This window comes from Arvicanthis niloticus, chromosome 3 (assembly GCF_011762505.2).
Source record: "Arvicanthis niloticus isolate mArvNil1 chromosome 3, mArvNil1.pat.X, whole genome shotgun sequence".
NCBI classification, from domain to species: Eukaryota; Metazoa; Chordata; class Mammalia; order Rodentia; family Muridae; genus Arvicanthis; species Arvicanthis niloticus.
Genome location: NC_047660.1, coordinates 66808916 through 66822092, shown reverse-complemented (window position 1 = coordinate 66822092; position 13177 = coordinate 66808916). Strand labels below are relative to the sequence as shown.

The following is a 13177-nucleotide window of genomic DNA, read 5'->3' as shown; positions in this document are numbered from 1 at the left end:
CTCTGACCTGTTTACCTGTGTTCTCAAATTCTTTGAGAGTGTTATTTATGTCCTTCTTAAAGTCCTCTATCATCATCATTAAAAGTGATTTTAACTCTGAATCTTGCTTTCCTAGTGATATGGGGAATTCAGGACTTTCTTGTGTGGGAGAACTAGGTTCTAATGATGCCAAGTACCCTGGGTTGCTGATGCTTATGGTCTTACACTTGCCTTTCACCATCTGTATCTCCTTAGTGCTAGCTGCCGTGTCTCTGACTGGAGTCTGTCTTTCCTATTATTTTAGTTGTATCAGAACTGCGATGTGGATGTTACTACTGGGGTTAGAGCTGGGGCCCAAGATCTGCTCAGGGCTCAGTCCCAATCAGGAAAGAATCAGTGCTCTGGGCCAGGAGTGACTTCCTGGGTCCTAGTGTGTCCCAGTTACTCCCTGTTTGGGCCGGTGTTACTATCTCTTTACCTAAGATACTGCCCAAGTTAGAGCTCCTGGAAGGCCCACTTCCTCTGGGATCTGTGAGATCGGGGGCAGAGCTGCCGCCTGGGATCTGCTTGCTCAGTGCTCAGGCTGTCATTTGCTTTTATAAGTTGCCCCTGGGATGGATCCCAACATAAGAGAGACACCGGCATCTATTTAGATTAAGACTTCCATTTTGAGTAGGGGTCAAGTAAAGTTTTAAGTTCCCAGGAAAGAGACATGTATGTGGGTAACTGACATACTGGTTGGCAAGTTAAGACATGAATGTTAGACAAGTCCCATCCTGGTAGACAAGTTAAGACATGAATGTTAGACAAGGCAAGTCCCCTGCCACAATTGAATACTCCAACCAATGGGAGCAGGATAGGTGTACAACAAAGACAAGTTCCTAAGGAAGCCCCTATCCCTATCTCCTGATTGGTGAAAAACTTGGCACAGATGTTTGTAGATCTCAGGCTTAGAAGCCCTACAGGGTCTTGCCTCAAGGTCACACTCAGCTACCGAGTCTGGCCTGATCCATCAGCCTTGGGGTGTGGTGTTCAATAAACCATTCCTGTTTGACTGAGATCTGTGTCTGAGTGGTTTTTGCAACACTTTCCAGACCCCAACACACGCATTTGAACCATGGTGTCATTTTATACTCTAAAACTTGCTATGACTATTGAACTATGATATACATGCTTTTAACCCCAGCATTTGGGAGGCAGGAACAGAAGAATCTCTGAGTTTGAGGCCAGCCTGGTGAGTTTCAGGACACTTAAAGCTACACCAAAAATCTTGTCTCAAAAAAAAATTTCCAAGGCTCACAAGAAATTTTTGTTTATGTTTACTGTATCTGTTCATATCCATCTTCTTAAAATTAAAACTATAGTATTTTATGTATAGCAAGTCATACACCACTTACTATATGTTTACATATGTATCAGACTTTCAATAAATAATCTTATTTTTTGTTTTGTTTTCATTTGGTTTGGGGAATTAGAGAGGTGGGTTTAGGTTGAGGTTATTTTGAAACAGGGTCTCATGTAGCTTAGACTGACTCATATTCTTTCTATAGACAAAGATGACTTGGAACTCCTGACACTCCTGCCTCTACCTCCCAAGTGTTTGAATTAAAGGCACGTGTCAACAGATCTGGCTAGTAAATACATCTTTTTAAAACAAAAAGATAAATAAGAGAAAATGATGCTTGATTATATTTTCAAAATCTTCTTAGAGGCAGACATCGTGATTCCGGATCTGATTTTAATCTGTACTGTTTTACATCATTGTTCTGTTGAATTATATAAAGTCTGGCTTCATACAGATATGCAGTTGGAAATGGAAGAGCTAACACACGGCTGTCACAGAAGAGCTGATGGACTACCAGGGTTCCTGGTCCACACATGATGTAATCAGCAAGAGCCACTTGCTCTTGGGATCCACTGTTAAATGCTGGGAGAACCTTGACATTCAGAAACATTGTCTTGAGAGTGTTGAGGTATAAAGGTGGAGACCGTTCCCATTTTACTCATTCTTGGGCCAGTAGGGTTTGGATCTTCTGCCACTGCAGTAGAATAAAGTAGAAAGAAATAATTATTAGATATTGATTTATTAGCTGGGCACTGGTGACACACGCTTTTAATCCCAGCACTTGGGAGGCAGGGGTAAGCAGATTTCTGAGTTCAAGACCAGCCTGGTCTACAGAGTTAGTTCCAGGACAGCCAGGACTACACAGAGAAACCCTGTCTTGAAAAACCAAATAAATAAATAAATAAATAATTTAAGAAACAAAAATTAAAAATAGACACTGGCTTATTGATTTGTAATTTGTTTGATTTATTTATTATTTGTAATTTATTTATTTGTAACTTATTTAATTGACTTATGCTGTTCATACTGCCTGTTTGCCAAGCATGACTTCACCTGCTACCTGAAACAGAATGGCCTGGAGAAACAAGATTTTACTACCTTTAACCTGCTGACTATCAAGTATGCTTCTGTAAACTCTTGCTTGCCTACCTGCCCAACCTTGTGGTCCCAGAGTATAAAATGAGAATGCAAATGAGACCCAGTCTGGGAGACTTCCAGGAGTTACCATGGCTTCAGTTCACTAATGAAACTAACTTTCTTCTGGTCTCATTGGTGTCAGAGGGCTGATTCCAGAAAGATTGCCACAAAACCACCATGTTACCAGTGCATGTGGGACTTCTGCCTGAAAATGGATGAAGACAGACGAGATAGGGGAATGGGGAAGAAGCAGACTCTGCTTTCACCATCTGAGTTCTGATAAGCAGCTTGTTAACACATAATGATGCCTTGTTGCTTAGGGCGTTTTAACTGTGATGTTCTTGGAACAGCAGAATTACTACGGGTTTGTTTGTTTGTTTGTTTGTTTGGATGGAGGAGGGAGTTTCAAAAGACAGAATGATTTTATAATGAACTTTAAACTAGAACTCATGTTGTATGGTTTTGTTATCATGTGAACAGCATTTAAAATAATCTTTACCAGTGAATACTCGTGATTATAGTAAACTCAGCCACTCATCCTCAATAGACCAATTAAAATGACAAATAATATCAAAAAGCAGAGAAAGGTAATGTATTCTGTTGGGAGCCGACTTTAGTAAAAAGCGGCTAGATCAACTTTGCAGCCATCTGGAACCATATACCCTGATGAAAGACTTGGTTGTCAAAAGCCTATAACAGCTGAAGCACACTCTGATAAATATATTGTTTATCCCACATAGCTTGTTTTGCTGTTTAGTGACCTCAGCTGTATGGTGCACGTGGTAAAATGTTTTCACCTGTGTTCTCCTGCTTGTGTATGTAAATACCTCAGAATTCCCTTCAATAGGAGAGACTCAATGGAAGAGACTTGAGAAGAGACTTGATAAAAGGAGAGACTTGATCACACCCTGTCTTGTATCCATTCTTCGAGTTTCTTGCCCCAAGAGCCCCACTCTCTCTCTTGACAAGAGCACTAAGCCCCCAAAAGTGTTGAGGCAAAAGCGTTGAGCGAGAGTTCAGGATCTCAACAGTATTCAATGTGACTAATTGGGAAAAGGAATAAAGAGAGTCCAGTGACCCCGAGTCCCTCTTCAGGGTCCTGATATGAACTTTAGGCTTTAGTGGAGGACAAAAGGTATATATAAATAAGCAATGCTGAAAAAGTGTGACCCCGCCCAGCACTGACTCATCCCAGGCTTGGCTCCAGTCTGTCCTGTAGAATGGTCAGACAAGTTGTCAGACCAGTATGACACCTCTTTCTAGGAGACAACTCTCTGACTAGCACAAGGCCCCTCAAAACCTTCCTTTCCCTAGCATGAGACTCCTGGGGAAACTCTTTTTGTTGTTGTTTTAATGGGTTTAGCCTTTAGTTAAACATGTATACAAAAGTTATCTAAAAGGACCAAAGCCCATGTCATCATTCATCACTGGACTCTCAGTTTCTTCCTTCTTTGCTTCCACTTTCTTCTCCGCAGGGGCAACAGCAGTAGAGGGGGCAGGAGCAACCAAGCAGCCCCTACACTGCAGATGAAGCTTCATGTTGACCTTGGCCAGGGCCTTTGCAAGCACCAGACCAGAAAGGTTCAACATGAACACTAGCTTCTTTATTAGGCAATTAATCTTTCTTTCTTTCCTTCTTTTTCTTTCTTTCTCTCTCTCTTTCTTTCTTTCTTTCAGATTTATTTATTTTATGTATACTAGTACACTGTCTCTGTCTTCAAGCACACCAGAAGAGTGCATCTGATCCCACTACAGATGGTGGTGAGCCACCATGTGGTTCCTGGGAATTGAACTCAGGACCTCTGGAAGAGCAGTCGATACTCTTAACCACTGAGCCATCTCTCTCCAGGCCATTGATCTTATCCTGTGACTGTTTCTTCATCTCTATGCAGGATGAGAGAGACTAGATGCAGAACTCAGAGACTCCTGTGACTATGAGGACTGCCAGTGTGGTGCTGGTCTCTGCATGAAGTGAGGGCCTCATCCAAAGGCAGTCTTAGCTTTCTTGAAGCCTAGCACTTTGGCAGCAGCTGTGGAATGCCTGGGGAAATGCTAATTCATTGTGGTCTGTACCAGATAGTTTTATGTCAACTTGACACAAGCTCAGGATACCTAAAAGGAGGGAACCTCACTTGAGAAAATGCCTACTTAAGATCAAATTGAAGAGCACGTTCTTTATGATCAATGAGGGAGGCCCAGGCATTGAGGATGCAGGCGATTCAGGGTTCTACAAGAAAGCAGGTAGAGCAAGCTATGGGGAGCAAGCCAGTAAGAAGCACTCCCACCACCACCCCCATGCCCTCTGCATCAGCTCCTGCCTCCAGGTTCTTGCCCTGCTGAGTTCCTGTCCTGAGTTCCTTCAACAATGAACAGTGATATGGAAGTATAAGTCAAATAGACCCTTTCCTTTCCAACTTGTTTTTTGTCATGGTGTTTGGTTGAAGTAATAGTAACTCTAAGACAGGGTCCATTGTCTCAATAGTCTGGTAGCCGAGGAGTGGGGTACAACTGCCTTTCTTTAGAGTATCTCCCAGAATAGTTATAGGAGGTTTGGAGAAGACAGGGAAGATACCTGGCCAGAGAGGAGACCTCCAGGGTGAGCTCTACCATTTCTGTCCACTTTCTACCATCTTCCATGCCTGCTCTGGAGTAGTCAAGGTAGGAGCAGAGCAGAGCTAAAGATAATCCAAAACCACAAACATTTTCTGGAGAAAATACACAACACAATGGCTTAGGGGAGGCCAGGTTCTTCTAACTGTTCACCTCTCCTAAGGAGCCCCATCCTGACCTGTAAACAAAGAGTTTCTTATGGTGCTTATAAGGTTTACAGATGAAAGGGTTCCTCTTTCCCAGCTGGGAAGTGATCCCTTGTAAACAAGGAGGACTCCAGGAGTATGAGATGACTCCCTTAGCCTGTACCTGATGTGAAGCAATGAAAGCATTTAGGACTTTAAAGACCATAGCCTGCCTCACTTTGGGGCTGAAGGTTGTTCACAGCAGAAGCCTGCTCTCTGTAACTTCTCTGATCTTACACTTAGACTCATGCTGCCTCCAGAGCTTGAAGATAACAACCATGCACACCACACCTCATTTTATGTGGTGCTTGGAGTGTAAGCCAGGGCTTCGTGCATTCAGGGAAGCAAGCACTCTATCCAGTACATTCCCAAGCCCAGAAGAAAAAGCTCCTCAAGGAAGAAATTTAAGGTTGTTTTTCATCTGGTATCCAAATAAAATCAGCCTCCCTAAGATGGATGAGGATGCTGTGGCAGTGGGGGGTGACGAAGACCTGATGTGGCATGAGGTTGGTTTTCATGCTCTAGTAGTTTAAACACTTACACCTATGTAAGCCAAGGAATCACAAGATTAAAATGAAATGAGCATGATTTACTTTGGTTGCAGAATAGATTTTTCAAATTAGGGAATCACAGGCCAGTACTCAGATCTGCCTTCCCATTGGATGGTAGGGAATGGAGGATTGAAGGGGAGAGAGGAAGATGCTTGTTGATTGGATAGTAGTAGGGAGAGAGGCTGAGGAGTTCTGTTGTCCTAGAGCAGATGGTCATCATCACCCTCAACAGCCTACATGCTTCTTTTGTCACCAGACCTATAAACTGAGCATTTCAGTACCAGATGCATAGACTGAAGACACAGCTGCTCCAAAGTATGGGTGAGAGAAAAGTTTTTATTGTAGATAGGAGGGAAAGAACAGACAGAGGCACCTGGAAGAGTCTAGATCAGAGAAAGCAGTAGAATGAACAGGGCCAGAAGACTGGACATGACAAGCAGATGAGACCTGAGGAGAAAGAGACAACCCAGAGAGAGGAAGAGAGAGAGCACATGTCCAGACTGCAGGGTTATATGGTAATGGGATGAGAAGCACATGACCTGGACAAGTTTAGGATAGGGTGTAGGCTGAGAAGAGCAACAGGTAGCTGTGATATGGAGGGAGCCTGAAGGCACTTTGATAGCTATGGGAACCACAAATATTCCTTCCTCCTGAGAGTGATGAGGAAAGGCTCCTTTGGCAGACAGGAGTGGGTCCCAGACTTCAGGGGATTAGAGCTTTTGTTGGACCTGGCCTTCTGCAGAAGGGAATTTGAACTATAGGTTGGCTTTTACTTTTTTTTAATGTGTGTGTGTGTGTGTGTGTGTGTGTGTGTGTCTGTGTGTGTGTCTGTGTGTGTCTGTGTGTGTGCGTGACAAAATACTGCCTGTCATATACCCATCCTGTCAATACCAGTTTTGGCCACCTTTCCCATTATGTCATTCTATACATTGTCATCAGGATTTTCCTCAAGCAGGGCTGGAACCTAGAGGCAGGAGCTGATGCAGAGGCCATGGAGGAGTGCTGCTTACTGACCTGCTTTCCATGGCTTACTCAGTCTGCTTTCTTATAGAAGCCAGGACCACCAGCCCAGGGATGGCACCACCCACACTGTACTAGGCCCTCCCCCATTGATCACTAGCTGAGAAAATGCTATACAGCTGGAGTTCATAGAAGCCCTTCCTCAACTCAGGATCCTATCTCTCTGATGACTCTCCTGTGTCCAGTTGACACACAAAACCAGCCAGTGTAGCAGGGAATGGTGAGGGTGTGAGGAGTAAGGGAGGGAGGGCACTGTGGAGGTGAGAAGTAAGGGGGGAGTCTTGGGTGTGTGAGGAATTAGGGAAGCCGCTGCTGAGGTATGAGGAGTAGGGGCACAGCTTCAGCAAATCTGAGCTTTTTCTTGAGGGCTCAGTCTCTCTCCCTGAGCTTCACTCATTTCTCATTTCTCCTCCACATTGTACAAACGTCTTGCTCTTCCTACCTTCCCCTCCCCTTTACTCTCTCTTTCTCCTTCTCTCTTATTCTTCCTTTGTAAAAGTCCAGATGGTTTGTAGTCCACTCAACTTGAATATTTGTTCTGACTCTTACTTTCAAGAGTAGAATAACATGTTTTATCTCCTATTAAGGACTTTGAGTCACTGAGAAGAATATGTATGGATGGACCATTTTTCTGTGGGAGTGAGAAGAGTTTCTGCATCTCCAAAATCTCTCTGGGGAGACTTGATGAGTCTAAGTGAGACAGGGGGATGAGGGAACTGTATGCTTGTGGGCAGGTGAGAAGCCAGGACATGGATCTCAGTGGCCTGAGAGGAGCAAACAACCTAGTTCAAGGGCATGGTGGCCAAATTCCTCCTGATCACTCCCATCTAATAAGAATCCCCACTTCTCCCCTGGTCCCTCTCCACCCCTGCATGAACTCTGAGAAGAGAAGGTTCAAACATCTAAGCCCAGGGTTAAGGTCAGGCAGGGGCACAGTCTCTCTCCTTTTCCAGAAGGTTGCCCTGACTTGCCTGTGAGTCCAGCAGGTTAAGTCAACAGCACAGTGTCCAGAACACACAGGCCTTATCTCCTACACCACCTCAGACTACTGACACTATCAGTTTTCTTCAGTCCCAGGGACGAGGTGCCCAGTGTTGTGACAAGCTGTGTGTGCCCAAAACTAAGTAGAGAAGGCTGGTTTCTGCTTCTGCTGCCAAGCCTGGGAAGCCGTTTGATTGCTCAAGTTCAGAGGTCTACATTTCTTTGTCTTTTGCATGCCGAAGGTTTTTTTTTTTTTTTTTTTTTTTTTTTTTTTTTTTTTTTTTAAGGTGGTCAACACATTCCTGCACTGGACTAAATTTCCTTTTTCCTTTGTCATTAACATTCATTCTGGCCACATGCAGACACTTGATATGTGTTAAGTGTACTGTGCTTCTCCTTCTAACTTCTTTCTGTCCAAATTCTCCTGTCTTTGTCACTAAAATTTATTTTAAGTGTATGGGTGTGGTTTTTTCCTGTGAAATTCTCCTCAACACTATTTGCTCTAAAATTTCCTCTGCTTCCCTCCCTCTACTTCTGCTTTTTAAGGGCTGCTATGGATTCTGCTCCAGCTCCCAACAAGGTCTAGTTGTGCTCTGTTGCTCAGAATTCTCAAACTTATTACATCTTACATTCTGAATTGAATTGCTTCTCAGGAGAAAGACAATGGGGTTCCAACTGCCAGCATCCTCCCTCCTTCTGCTTTCACATAACAAGAGGATGTTTCACACAGAAATCCTTGGGGTGAGCTGCAGAGAATGAGCTGGGACAAGTGAGCTGCCCCTTAGCTTTGGGTTGGGGACACTGGTGCAGGCTCTGGAGGGAAATGCTGACAGAGACAGGTAAAATTTCCCTAAAGAGACTGTAAGAGACCTGGAAAAAAACAGGTTGAAAGGACATTTGGTCTCCTGTAACAACAACAACTATACCACACACAAAGAGAGAGGGAAGGACAGTGCCACATGCCTTTCTTCTGGAATGCTGGTAGGGAGACTTAGAACTGATAAAGTGGGGAAGACATCTGGGGAATGAGCCTCGTCCCTGGGACTGAAGAAAACTGACAGTGTCAGTAGTCTGAGGTGGTGTAGGAGATAAGGCCTGTGTGTTCTGGACACTGCGCTGTTGACTTAACCTGCTGGACTCACAGGCAAGTCAGGGCAACCTTCTGGAAAAGGAGAGGGACTGCCCCTCTTGACCTAAACCCAGGGCTTGGATGTTTTAACCTTCTCTTCTCAGAGTTCATGCAGGGGTGGAGAGGGACCAGGGGAGAAGTGGGGGTTCTTATTAGATGGGAATGATCAGGAGGAATTTTGGCCACCATGTCTTTGATGTAGGTTGCCACTGAGATCCATGTCCTGGCTTCTCACTTGCCCACAAACATACAGTCCCCTCATTGCCTTGTCTCACTTAGACTCAACTCTCCCCAGAGAGATTTTGGAGATGCAGAAATGCTTCTCACACTTCCACAGAAAACATGTACACAAATATACATACATACATATATACATACATAAACAGAGAGAGAAAAAGAGAAAGAGAGATAGACAGAGAGACAGAGAGAGAAAAGAAATAAAAAGAGAGTGAGAAAACAAAGAAAGAAGGAACAAAGGAAGGAAAGAAGGAAAGAAAAAAGGAAGGAAGGAAGGAAGGAAGGAAGGAAGGAAGAAAGGAAGGAAGGAAGGAAGGAAGGAAGGAAGGAAGGAAGGACGGAAGCCCTAGGAAAACAACCTCTTCAAGCACACTGCTTTCCTTCCAAGAGGATGGGTGCATCCAGGAAGCTAGATCTGGAGGACAGTTGGCATACCTCTAATCACTGCACACCCTCCATCTTCTGCTTTTCTTCAGTTCACTGTGAGCAGGATGACAGAACACAGAAGTGCTTCTTGCAAATAGAATGGAAGACACTGTGGAGGCAGCAGCCACCTGAGGGGCCCAGTGCAGAAGCACACAGAGCTCAGCCTGTCTCCTTTGGAGAACAGGTCTCATAGCAACCAACATGGATCCTTCTATTAACCAATAGCTTCAGTCTTGGCCATCTGTCCCCAGACCTGCTTTGGGCTTTAGAGTCCTGACACCTTTCCTAGGTATCCCCTGAGGATAACTCTCACTTCTCCAGAAAAGCCAGCCTTTAACTGCTCTGTGGCTTACTGCTTCTGTCTGAGAAGAGTCTCCAAATCTTCTCTCTCTCCCTCCACCCTGCTAAAAAAAAAATAATAATAAGTTTGATGTCACAATAAAAGAGACCACCACTCTAACTGAAATTTCTGGACAAGGCAAAACTTTTCTCTCTATCAAGGGAGTGTCCTCTGAAGAACAAGCATACCAGGGACTTGATAGTGGGGATTGTGTTAGGAAAAAAAAAAGTCAGCTGCAGTCCATTCTCACATTAACTAGTTTAAAAAGCATCATTTGCCCAAAGAAAATGAAGAAAAGGAGAAGGAGTCAGCTTCTGTAGCTGTTTAACTTCTGAGAATGCAGCTGGGCCTTTGGGTAAACACAGGTGGGGGAAGGTATTGGCATTAAAGTCTTCTAAGATGGGAGAAATGTTTTTTAAAAAGTAATTCCTTGTCAAAAGTTTTACAGTGTGTGTTAAAAGAGATTGATAGTTGGTGTCTCTTACACCCACTCCCACCCCACCTGCCCTTCCTCTCTCTCTGTCTCCTTGTTCTTCCTGTATTGAATTCTAATCTATCACAGAGGAGAGATCAAGCAGAGCTCAACAGGCTCTGATTATTTCCAGTGAGCAGAAGAGGGTTTCCCACACAGAGCAAATTGGCTCTCAGGGCCTTGTCAGAGGTCTTGTAGTGACTTGGTCAAATAAAGAGTTCTTTCTGTGGATTTGTCTTCTGCAAGCCACTGTGCTACCATTCAGCTATCCCTCCACAGTATGCTATCCTCCAAGGCACACTGAAGACAGACAATCTCTTAAGGTTACTTTCCAAATGTTGTTTTTTTAGAAAATGGTGTTTTGGCTTCACTTTTGTATATCTTTGGGTTTTTTGTTGTTGTTGTTTGTTTTTATTTCATTTTATTTTGCTTCGTTTTTGTCTTGTTTGCTTTCTGATGTCATCTTAGCTGAGCCTCCATTGCAGAGCTACACTCTTCAGCCTCAAGGTTTTCTTCTTCTAAAGCTCTTCCTCTCAGTGAAGGTGCTGGACCTCAACAGTAGGGTTCTACCTCAGATGCTGACCTGGCAAGACAAAGGAAGAGGGCAAAACCTGAAGAGGCAAATAAATCAGATAGTAACTAGTTAGTAAGGACTAGTTAGTAAGGACTAGCTTAGGACAAACCTCTGGGCATTGTTGGGGACAGATGAAGTCCTGAGTGAACATATGTTACAGAAATATCCAAGACCTGTGGAAACAGAGGAACTATTGACCTTTAGCTAAAACCTCTATATGTGGAAACTGGTAGCCACAGCTTCCTCTTCCAAGATGACTGCTCCCCTACAGAAAACTCCTACCCAGATTGACTACCCTGCCTCTAAGTACAGCTGTGGACAGTCAATGCACACTGTTTCCAGGTTGCTGCAGGAGCATCTGCATTAGAGCCCACTGGCACTTGAGCCTAGCTTTTCTGTACAGGGGACTGTGAACCTGTTATTTGTTTATTCCCTCGTGATCCTGGTCAGGTTTCCAGAACCAAGATATGCAGGTCAAGGCAGGGCATGCCTGTGAGGGAGCTCCTATATTGGGTTGAAGTAAGAAGACCATTCTCATCAGTGTAACACCATCCCATCAGCTGGGGTCCTGGGCTGCACAGGAAGGAGAAAAAAAAGAGAAGCTACCAGCACTCTCTGCTTCCTGCTTGTAGATGCAATGGGACTTGCTGCCTCAAGCTCCTGCCATCAGATGTGCCCAGAGGGAATCCCAACAATATTGTATGGATTAGTATATTAGTTACTCCTATGATGGGGAATGGCAGATAACACCAGTGATTAGTATTGAGTTGGCAGAGGAGGGGGGTGTAAACAAAAGGGGTAAGGGATGAAGGATGAGATATGGAGGACAGAGCATTGGAGTTGTTTGGACTAAAACGAGAGAAGGAAAGAAATGCATATAGATAGCCCAGGGCAATCTCATCTGTCAGGGAACTGAAACACAGAGACTGAACACCAGAACAGCTGTGTTCTCAGGATAGAAAATGAAAGAGGAGAGAATAAGGAGAAAGAGAAGGGGTGGGCGAGGCCAAGGGTGGACAGAGGTGCCCAGCTAAGCTGACATTGTCAGTGAAGCATGGATAAATGTCAGAGGAGGAAGGAGAAAGAAAGGGACCACAGCCAAGTAGGACTGCTGGCAGCAATTCTCCTCAGCAGGCAGAACAGACAGCATCTGTGGTGCTATGATATCATCCAGGAATGTTAGGCGCCATAAGAACCTCGCCCCAAGATGTCGATGGCCACCGGAGGGCCGAGTGATAAACAAGTCCTTATTAGGTGTGAAGGCTGTGCTTCAAGGTGGCCTGATCTTACACAAGCGTCACAAGCCTATGGAGAGATGATACGTGGCATGAATTCATGGGCTCCTGGCAGGGTTTATAAGCTGCACCCAGGAAGGGATCATGGGCTCACCATGTTGACTACCAACTGCTAAGCATCCTGAGTAAACTGCTGTGAGAAGGAACCAGTTGTTCCGAGTCTTAATTCCTCCTGGTCAGGGTTGGCACGGCACACAGGAAGAAAGGAACTTCTGGCTCAGTCCCATTTTTTTCCATGTTCTATAATCAAAGTATATGATGCCTTCAGTAATAAGGTCCTACCATCTAGTTCAGGTATCCAACTGTATCAGAAATAGATTTTATTGTTTGGGGGGCATCTGGCCCATCTCTGACCAACAATTCATGAGGAGTTAGCTCACTGCTAACACTGAGATTATTAATTAAAACTACATGGCTTTTGGCACCTCTTTTCTTGTCCTATGTTAAGATGTCTTCTTTTAAACTCTGTTGTTTATACTATTCATTTTAGATGTCTTTCCAAATATGTAAGACATTCAGAAATTAACATTACAAGATTTGCATAATGAAATGTTTGATTAAAAGGAACCAGATCTCTGGAAGCCCATTGTCATGTATTCCAGCCAAAGGATAGTAGCTCTCAGGAGTTGGGTCAATATAGCTCATATCAATCTATGAATTATTATATCATGAACTAGAGGTAGGCAGTGTGATGGATCCAAGCCTAGAGCTCAGGAGAGGAGAATGCTGCCTTCTCCACTTGATCCATACATGCTATTCTCACTTGTTACATTAGCCCATGGCATTGACTGTATATTAATGAGAATTTGACGTTTTGAGCGTAATCCCAGCCCTTGGCAAACAGGAGCAGGAGGATGTCATGTTCCTGACCACCCTGACCCACTCAGCAAGACCCT

General features: G+C 44.2%; 1 long non-coding RNA gene across 1 annotated transcript; it reads right to left on the bottom strand.

Annotated features, from left to right (window-relative positions):
• Positions 1-1282: 1282 nt before the first annotated feature.
• LOC143441734 (uncharacterized) lies at positions 1283-11326 on the bottom strand. Its single transcript, XR_013109379.1, has 2 exons — positions 9610-11326; positions 1283-2018 (listed from the first exon to the last, which is right to left on the bottom strand). It is a non-coding gene; the product is annotated as an uncharacterized LOC143441734 (long non-coding RNA).
• Between the last annotated feature and the right edge of the window lie 1851 nt (positions 11327-13177).